This window comes from Sinohyriopsis cumingii, chromosome 8, assembly GCF_028554795.1.
Source record: "Sinohyriopsis cumingii isolate HCF-2022 chromosome 8, ASM2855479v2, whole genome shotgun sequence".
NCBI classification, from domain to species: domain Eukaryota; kingdom Metazoa; phylum Mollusca; class Bivalvia; order Unionida; family Unionidae; genus Sinohyriopsis; species Sinohyriopsis cumingii.
The window spans coordinates 74141470-74151738 of NC_142968.1; positions in this window are offsets into that span (position 1 = coordinate 74141470).

Genomic DNA, 10269 nt, shown 5'->3' on the forward strand with positions numbered 1-10269 from the left:
AAAGAGAAGCACCAAAAAAGTAATAAATGACAGAAACCAGCAAATAAATCAACCAAAAGCACAAAATGCACCAAACGTAGTGAACAAATAGCAAATAATAAAAAATGCATAAACAACAGCAACAATGCAAGTAGCGCCACCTACCAAGCAAAACCCCAACCCCCTAAAACCTGTCCAGTCTATAACAGCTAATTATCATTGTAGCCGAACCCCAGGACCATCTAGAACACCGAATGAAATTCAAGTCTTAAGTAACAAATACGAGGATATGGTGGCAAAAGAGATATAAAAAATAGGGAATTTATATCAAATAAAAACAACAACCATACAACACGAACTAAAGCAGCCACAACACCAGCCAAACAAATGACCATCCAACCAATAAAACCAAATAACCCACAAAATCCAACCACACATAATAATATTAAGCAAACTAAACATAGATTCCACACTAGTGAGCATACAGTCTATATAAACAGTAACTCCACACAGCTGCTTAACCTTAGCAATAACAGCATAACAGGGCATTACAAAGGGTGCATCATGGGCAATTTACCATACACCGGCCCAACACCAGATACATAATCGTGCACTGCAGCACCCTAAATCAAGCGGAACAATTTCTAGAATTAGAACAATTAAATAATCTCAAAATTAAAGTGGAAAGACACCACAAAAGCAATCACAAAGCCCAACACCCTAAACCTAACATAAAGGCCTAAACACCAGACACATAGAACAAAACAAAAAGTGAAACCCCCACCCCCACCAATAAACACAAACAAGTTGAAACCAGTCCTAAAATTAAAGGGCCCCATCAAATTGGTAAACAATGACACCTTAACAAAACAATTTAAAGAAAATGGACACCCCTCGAAAGGGCATACAAACTTAAAAATTACAAATGGCAGGAGACCAATACAGCGGTCTTAGACTTAAATAAACCCACTGCCTAGCATAACAATATTATAACCATAAGGAATATGCCAGTGGATGAAATCATACATCAACAAACCCAGGTTCTGCAAATACGTCCCAACGAAAATTCAACAAAATATGCAAATAATGCGGGGAGAACCAAATTGAACAATGCCGAAGAACCAATCTTAAATGCAACAAACTATAGAGATGAACACATACCACAATCCCCCAAATGCCCCTGTGTCATTCGGGAAGGAAATATCATCCAAATAATGAACATGAAAAAGGTACCATACCATGCAGCGAAAGCATTAATAACAACAGGTGAAATAAGCTTATGAATAAGCAGAAAACCAAATAAAACAAATACAAAACCCAAACTAAGAATAATGCCAAACACAGATATAACCAAGACTAAAGTGGTAACAACCCCAAAACAGAAAAGGCACCCAAACGCCCACCACCCTACCAGATAAGACCAACATAAAGTTAAACAATAAAACCAAAATAGAACCCCCAATTGAACAAATAGTCAAATATATACTAACAGATACCATAAATTGCTTTCAATAAAATATAACCTAGAACAAATATTGGAAAAATCCAACAAATGTTAATTAAAATGACCTAACCCCACCTTTTGTTTTCTTCTCCACTTAAGAAACAACTTAAATGCCCACATACTAGAATGAATAGCACAACCAAACGTAATCTAATAATATGGTAATATAACTCAAGAGAAATAACAAATAACATTAACGAAATAAAAATAAAATTACAGGATCAAGTTCCATTGCCCGATATCAATTGCATACAAGAAAGCAAGATATCTAATAAAACTAGACATTTACCAACACTACCAGGATACTCCCCAGGTTACTTTAAAAATCGCAATACCGGACAGGAAGGAGGACTCGCCATTTTTATCCTAGACAACCTACCAAATATAATACCAGTTGATATTGCACCAACACCAGGTAGCAATGAGGCATTTGAAGTTCAGTCCTTAACAGTCCAAACAGGAAATGGTAATATTCAAATCTTTAATACATACGACCCGGGGGAAAACACAAATGTATCCAATCTGACCACTCATAGGCAAATAACTAAACACCAATTAGTAGATCAAATCTTCGTCTGCAGAGACTTTAATGCTCACAACGAGCTGTGGGGGAGTTGTATGACAGACAAAAGAGGCGGGTTGGTTGAGGCATGTGCAGCCGAATTCAATCTGACCTTCCTCAATGATGTGGCAAATACACCTTAACGCGAAAGATACACTGACGGGTCCAAAATATCAGAGCCCCACCCCCACCCCCACCCCCCAGAACAGCAGTAGCAGTGGTAATACCTGAGCTGAATATCAAAATGGGCAAAAGGTTACCTAACCACTGCTCTATTTACACAGCAGAATTCTGGGCCATCCTAGAAGCCCTCAGATGGATTAAGGACAACAACATCCCTAAAGCAGTGATTATATGTGATTCGCTTAGCGTCATAACATCTACACTAAAAATCAATACTAAATGAAGAGCAAATTTCCTTAGGCTAACATATTTTTATATAACAACAAACAACAAATCGAATTGATGTGGATACCATCCCACATTGACATTCAAGGAAATGAGGTAGCTGACCAAATAGCGAACCAAAAACTAAATGAACCAACCCACATAGCCATTAATTATAGTGTCAGCGAAATCCTTAGCATAACCAAAAATTGTATTGATAGCAAATGGTCGGAATACTGGAACCAAACCACCAAAGGCAGGAAACTATACCGTATTTTAAAATATATCAATGGGAAAAAAACCCACATAAAGTCGACAACAATGATCAAAAAACAACTAGGATCTACACCGGAAAAAAAAAATTGGTCAGCAGCTTTGGGCAATACATAGGACCACAGCCCCACAACCCAATTTGCTACCACTGCCAGGTTCGAGAAGACCTATCACATATATTCAACACTTGCCACAAACTAAAAAAGAAAGAACTTAACTAAAAATGGAGCAAATAAGATTGGAGACCCTGAAATATACCCAGGATTTTTTTTATGAATAACAACCCTAACCTCAATCTCACCTGTATAAATATAATAAACTTTATACATGAATCTGGGTTACAAAACGAAATATAAAACCAAAGTTACCTAATTAAATTGTTATCAACTAGGAGACTGGCTAATAAACCAAACGTTAGGACCTATAAGATCAGATACCTTTGACCTGTCTTAAGTGACCCGAGTTCTTCGGCAAAGAAATCAAACTTATCCAAATAATTTCAGCCAGACAATACCATGACGCACAAGTACAGGTTAATAAACCTAAACATAGGGAACTAACAAGATGAGATGTCTTTGACTCGTCTTAGCGACCCGATTGATCGGCAAAGACATCTGTCTTATCCAAATAGACATAGCCTGGTAATAAACATCACATAATTAGTATTCAGGCTAAGAAACTCAAATATAGGGGGAAATAAGATTAGATGTCTTTGACCCGTCTTAGCGACCCGAGTGATTCGGCAAATATATCTCTCTTAATTAAATAAACTTAGCCTGAAAATGTAAATAACACCAAACAAAACCAAACAGATAATACACACATAAGGCAACGAGGAAACAGAACTAGGAAGGATTGGGGTGGGGGAAATCTTATAATTGTTTTCTTCTTTATTATTCATCATTTTAACCTAACCAATATTTTCCAATTTCTAGCATGCACATAACAATACTAATACCTCTGATAACTCTCTAGCCGAAGGCGTCAGTCACATGTATACAAGAGAAATTCTAGGCCATCAAAATCAGAGCATATAAGGTGGTCAATCACCCATGACGATCAGGACCCGCTACACAAAGTAGCAAACTTTAAACAACTCTAAGAAAGAAGGACTCCAAATTATCATCTATAAGGTGGGATAAACACCAAAGACCATCAAGCCCAGCAGCACAATGCTGCAAACAAACAACGTAAACTTAGACAAGTAAGACCCTAAAAACAGAATCTTTTAAATAAGGTGGTCTCAAGTGTACAAGACCATCCGAACCAGCCACACAAGGTGGCAAACTTTATTAAAAACTGTTACCTAAGATAACTCTCCTAGGCTAATTCTAAACTCAAAACAGCACAGAGGTTTTCAAAATTGTGTAGGACGACAATTTAGACCAGATACCCTGAAGTCTAGAAGCACCGACCTGTGACTTTGGAGCCGCATTTCCACCCTCGCCTCCCTTGCCACGACCAGACATAGAAACAACGGGACAAGCCACACAAGGTGGCACCAAATTGCATAATTAGGAAATATGTCCTTAAAATATTGGTCTATAAGTGACTAAAATCCAGTTATCAGCTACCCTGCACAAGGCGGAAGTATTAAATTTTGGAATAGAAACACCAAATAGTATTCGATTAAATAATTTCTTCCCTAAAATAGCCTAGGAGATTCATCTTGCCATCTATATCTATACATTTTCTGTAAACAACACAAATGATATTCCAAACAATAAATACAGCAAACGACGCCATTTACTATTCGGAAACTGGGGCACAAAAATCGATACCGGATATAGGGCGCATCCCTTCCACTAAGCCCGATCCTCCTTTGCCACCTCCAGACATGTAACATCTAGGCGAGTGCGTGTGGACCATTCCCACTCACCACTAGTCCCGTGAGACATAAATGTCTCGAAATTGGACCAATCAAATAGTACTTCTTAAGAGCATTAATACGTTGGGAAAAGTAGCATCATTCCTTCCTCTTCGAAAAAAAAAAAAAACAATCATTCCAAAATGGAAAATTAAAAACCGCAAGGGAGAACACGACTGTAATCCAAACGACCGACCGACCGAGAAAGGCAGTGAACTAAACTGCAGCGGCAATAGTAATCCCTGAAGCCATCACAAAATTCGGAGCACAATTAACCGATACCTGCTCCATTTACACAGCCGAATTATGGGCCATTATGAAAGCTCTAATATGTCTCCAACTAACAAACATTAAACAAACAGTTATCATTAGTGACCCCCGTATCGTCATCAACTCGATCACATCAATCCAGGAAAATAAATCAAACAACCCTAAACTCACACATATAGAAGAAACAAAATTCAATAACGTGTACTCTTTTTTTAGCTTTTGTTTTAAAAAGAAACAAAGAAGCAATACAAAAAATTAGTAAAATAGTAAACATTTATTTAACTGTAGTTAAATAAAAAAAAACACCTTCTTTATTATTAATTATTTTCCTATAGCACCAAACTCCTACAACATGAAATTAAGGACACTAACATCTTTTCATACCGCAAGGTGACCGCAGATTATTTGTAGCATAGCCAACGCTATGGCACTAGGCTCGTCCTCTCTTTAAGGCAAAACAAACAGAACATTAGAACACCTGGATAAGACCCCATAATAACTATAATACATAAGGTGGTATAAAATAACCAAGACCATCAGGCCCCGCTGCACAAGGAGGCAAAGTCTAACATGATAAGAGAACCCCAAAATTAATACATATAAGGGAAAGCAGTACTGCACCACGGGACCAAGATGGCTGCCAGCCATTGCAGTCATACCGGCACCATCCCTAAGAGCCATTAAGGCACTTAGGAAGGAACAGGCTACTAACTGGAGAATACGATCTGGATTCAAGAGAACAACGCTTATATTAACCTGGTACACTAACACTAAGGGTGAAGACATAAACGTCGAGGAATCAGGAGACTACGATATCGCCAAAACGAGTAGCAATAAGAATCTTAACAAAAGAAGAAACCTGCTTAAGACAAGGCAGCTATCGACTCATATACATCGGCTAGGGATTGTGGCATTGTGGCAATATACATGGACACTCATACCGGATGAAGGCTCCCCTAATCCTTAGTACAACAACGCCTAACCAGATAATTACTCGGCAGAATATACATAAGGACGCAGAAACGTCGACATACAATACTACATCGGAAGCTTGTACAGAAACTGAAATATAAATACATCTGGACTCGGAAGAAGAGCAGACGTCCGAATTAGAAGAGGAAGACGTGGGAGACGAGAATGTAGCTGATTATAACCAAACACTTGTGGAATACTTCGAAACGCTAGGAATTGTGGAAACCTTAACCAGTCATAAAAAGCTAAAAACTGTATAAGCTTAGTGCAGTATATGATCTGAAGTTCATTAGGGACTAAAAGAAAAACTAGCTCGTAACAACTGCTTTTTGTTCAGAATATCCTCTCTCGGCACTATGGCACAACCTGTGCCAGGAACTTCCTCTCAACAGCCTCATAGAGTATGCCTAGGATTTAGCGCAAAGGTTCAGTTTCCAGGCACTACCCTAGGAAACATACAAGTAAAAAGACACAGGAAGGCAGAGATATGGGACAAAGACAACCGCCGAAACACCTTCAGGCTACCGACCTAAATCCCTTCGCAGGGCTTCAAAATCGCCTCTTATTTAATTGAGCCATTTTGGCATGGTATCCCAACTTTATAACACCATTACACTGACTTGATCTTTCATCCAACACCTCAAAATTGAAACCTTCTACCTTAATAGTGACACAAATTTTTCTATGTCGCTTTGACATATTATCAATTAGAAATTTCTAGAGAACTTACAATGTATTATAATTAGTCAGGATAGAGGTACATTTTAAGACTCGTTTAATGTGACCAAATCGCACAGGTGGCTTACACATTTTTTGTATTTTTATCGTCCATTAAAATAATTGGACTAAATTTAGTTAAGTACAGGCTGGTGTTTCAGGGCTCTGTACGTTTGTGCCTGTTGCCCTACTTGCAGGTCGTTAGGAACTTTAATTAGTCACACGGCCTCATGCTTAAATTAAATATTGCTCTTGGAACACATAAATGCCTGGGGATGTGGCCCTAACTCCGTCCCCCAGGAATAATTAAATAGCCTGCCGCGTAGGCATAAGCCAGTGGTATATGTACTGATGTACGAAAACCACATTAATTTGCCTAGTCAGTCGAGCAACTCCCTCATTCGTAGATTCAGGTTGGAGACTTCGACTAGTGAACGTCTAAGAGCAGTAAACTCTAGCGACCACGTGTAGTCAGGAATTGGCATTTGTGATGGAGAAGAATGAGCTAACAGCCCTACAATGGCTATGTTGTAGCCGTGAATAGCACAGATTGCTGCCGAACTGCTTCACTGGGAGAAGCCACTTGCATAGTAGTTTACTTTTGCGACATCATGGAAGTAACATCGGAGCCCTGATTGTTACCTTGACGGAGTTGCATGTGATAACAAGCTGAATGTGCGGAAACGGAGTTCCACATAATTGTGGAAGAAGAAAAAAAGAAGTCCGGTGATTCCTGCCTGTCAACGAGTCTCCTCATATTGAATAGTAGATGCGGGTACTGCTGTAGTTAAAAGGAAACTTTACTCTCCATTATACAAGCAAATTACCAGCAGGTAGCAGTTAAGTCGTCGGGTGAACCCTCTGACGAGGTTTTAGGTGAAACTTAAGGAGTGGTACCAGCTGACTCATGGTGGACTGACCATAGCAACGCTGTGACCCAGGTGCTGCCTTACTTCTGATGACCCCCGGTTTTATCTCGATATCGAAAAGGTCGAGCTACCTGCCAAACTTTCCAAAGCGAATTATGCGGTTTCCATTCCGGCTGGAAAATTGCTTTTGAAAATATCTCTGTTTTAATATTTTAATTTGATCCGTTTGGTTACCACCAAATAACATTTGTATTCTCCGTTTTGTATTATGAGTGATACAAACTATGTATGAATCATTTTGACATCGCTAATTGGTATTTATTAGTTAATTGTATGTACACTCTGTACACTAAATTCCAACTTTATTAATGAATACTATTTAAATTTTTTTGACTCAGTTGATTCGAGTAATTGCACAGGTGGCTTACACGTTATTGGTACTCATATTGTTCATTAAAATAGCTGGACCAGATTTGGTTAAGCACGGATTGGCATTTCGGTGCTCTGTGCTTTTGCGCCTGCTGACGGGTACCTCTCCTACCTTGCTTCTCCCGGACTTCCTGTACAACGACGGAGAAGTGGAACCACCATGTCCACCCGTCTACACCTAGGTGTCCCGATGTGACGTCAGAGTTGCGACCATTCGCAACTGGCATCACATACTGCTGTGTTAGACACCTGACTATGTAGAGGAACTGAAAAATTCCTATTTTAATATGAGCGTATGTTAAGCCTTGGGGATGTGGCTCGAATTCCTTCCCCCAGGAATGATTATCAGCCTGCGGTGTAGGCATTAAAAAGTGGTCCATGCACGTATGTGCGAATGCCACTTTAATTCAAATAACCAAGCAACCAGCAACTGCCTCATTCAATTCATACGTTGACTTCAGTCGCTGGACACCGAGCAGAGCAGTCGCATATTGGGTTTTATCACTCTTAAGAAGTGTACGGATCCACAAATCACAAATGATTTTGCTGGACATGTTTGATCATCATAGCAGCATATAACCGCCGAATCAAGCCAACATCTGAAGTTGCAGCCCGCCCAACTGACCAGCCTGCAGCCCGCCATAGAGTTGTTAAACCTGTAGACGAGACCCAGAAGCCCGCCCAGAAGCAATCAGAAATACGCTAACACCTCTCCAATTATTTAAGGGACGGAAATCTAAAAGGTACAGTTTATTCAACTGGCACTAAACCTTCGGGTATATATTTGTGCCCTTTGGAAAACATTCACTTTCTTTCATTTACTCTCACCTTTGTCCACTAACAACAATAAGCCACCTATACCTATTAATATATAAGAGAATGATAACCCCCTGAACTACTTTCCATTGTTCAATTTTTTGCGCCTTTTGTCAAAATATGTCACGAGTGACTAGGTTGCAAGTTAAGATCGACTCCATTAGACACAACATTAGGAAAATAAACAACTTGCTCGATTAGATCAACAAACTCAACAACGCCATGAGCAATTCCACTTGTAGCCCAAATTCCGCATAACATTCTAATGAAAATGCTTAAAGCAATGAAAATGGTAACAAAGCCCTACCAAAAACCAAATCTGACAATCCCCTCACCTTCCATAAAATAATGGTGCATTTTACATTTAGCACCACTTCGTGTGTTCTCGTTCAACGCCCTTTGGACGTGATCTCACACACACCACACGATGACCTTTCAGTTCATTTTAGGCCAAGGGAAATCTTTGCAACCAGAATAGATGGGCAAAACTCTTCAAATGCACTCTTCCATACAAAGCACTTTAGTAATTAACCTGAGTACTCCTTCCGTTATCAAATCCCAAACATATATGCCAACATTAAGTAGCCCGGAGACAGTAAACATATCCCCGAATAGGAAACATCCCATCCAAATTGATTTCAAATACAAAACAATGGCAGCCGTGGAGGTGACTGCCTCATAACTTTCAACTGCACATATCACATATGTTGGGCTCTCAACCACTATAGGAGAGGACTTACACATATAAACATACAAGTATAAAACCCAGACTTAATCTGTATGAACTGTGCACATATTCATTTCTTGACTAAACATTATTAAATAGTTCTCTCAATATTGCCATATAATGTCAGAAAACTGTCTCAAAACGCTGACGTAATAAATTTGGATTTAATTTAGAGTTAAAACAACTGTTCATGCACTCACATATACATATAACAACTCTCTGTTACACATATATACAAATTTAAATTGAAGCTGATTTCGCGTAATGATGTTTTTCGTTGTACTCGTTAACATCTTTATTAGTCACAATTACCGTGTCATTGTAAGAAAAAGCTCATTCTGAGTGACAGTCTGCACATTAATTTTAATAATTATTCATTGGCGAATAAACCACGGGTTGACAAGGATTGATACTAGTGCAAATTGGTGGTTTTACCGGATAGACGTTGGTTTTAACAAGAATTTCGTTAATTTAGACAAAATATTGAACAAACTTTAACTCGGACAATGCTAAATATAGATGAAACACCGATAGGAAAAAGTGACCTACTTATGGGAGAAGGTTTGGTTCAACATTGAGGAAAATTAAACACCGGTCGCAAAAGTAATAAAATCACATGGTCAAATGTTAAATTAAGTTTTTTTCTTATATAAGTTTTTCTTATTTATTGCAGTCGTGTTTTCATTTCCAATACAAAGATATTTGGAGTATCTGAACTTAGAATATATTCCTTTTTTAAATTGACGAAAATGCCTCAAGAAGGCAAATTGTTTTACATTAAATGTTTATAAAAAGACGTGTACATAAAATCTTCATAAACATTCTTTTATTTCTATTGCAGTAAACATATTTGAAGGCATATAAATTCTAATTGAGACATATTACTAAATTTCAACA